The following is a 240-nucleotide window of genomic DNA, read 5'->3' on the forward strand; positions in this document are numbered from 1 at the left end:
AATGCCAGAGACAACACTGGTTTATTTTACACTCAATAAAACGACTTACATCCATTTTCACGCGTGTTGAGAATGATATAAATCAATCCGAGTAAAAAAAAATTGTAATCGGAATATTTTTGACAAATTTTCAGAAAATTTCTGGAAAACTTTTCAGGAATTTTTTTTTATGAAACAAAAAAACTCGGACTACAAAAGAATTTTATTTTTGGGAAAGATTTTGAAAATTTTTTTTTAAAT

The sequence above is a fragment of the Fopius arisanus genome, unplaced genomic scaffold, assembly GCF_000806365.1.
Source record: "Fopius arisanus strain USDA-PBARC FA_bdor unplaced genomic scaffold, ASM80636v1 scaffold00003, whole genome shotgun sequence".
Lineage (NCBI taxonomy): Eukaryota > Metazoa > Arthropoda > Insecta > Hymenoptera > Braconidae > Fopius > Fopius arisanus.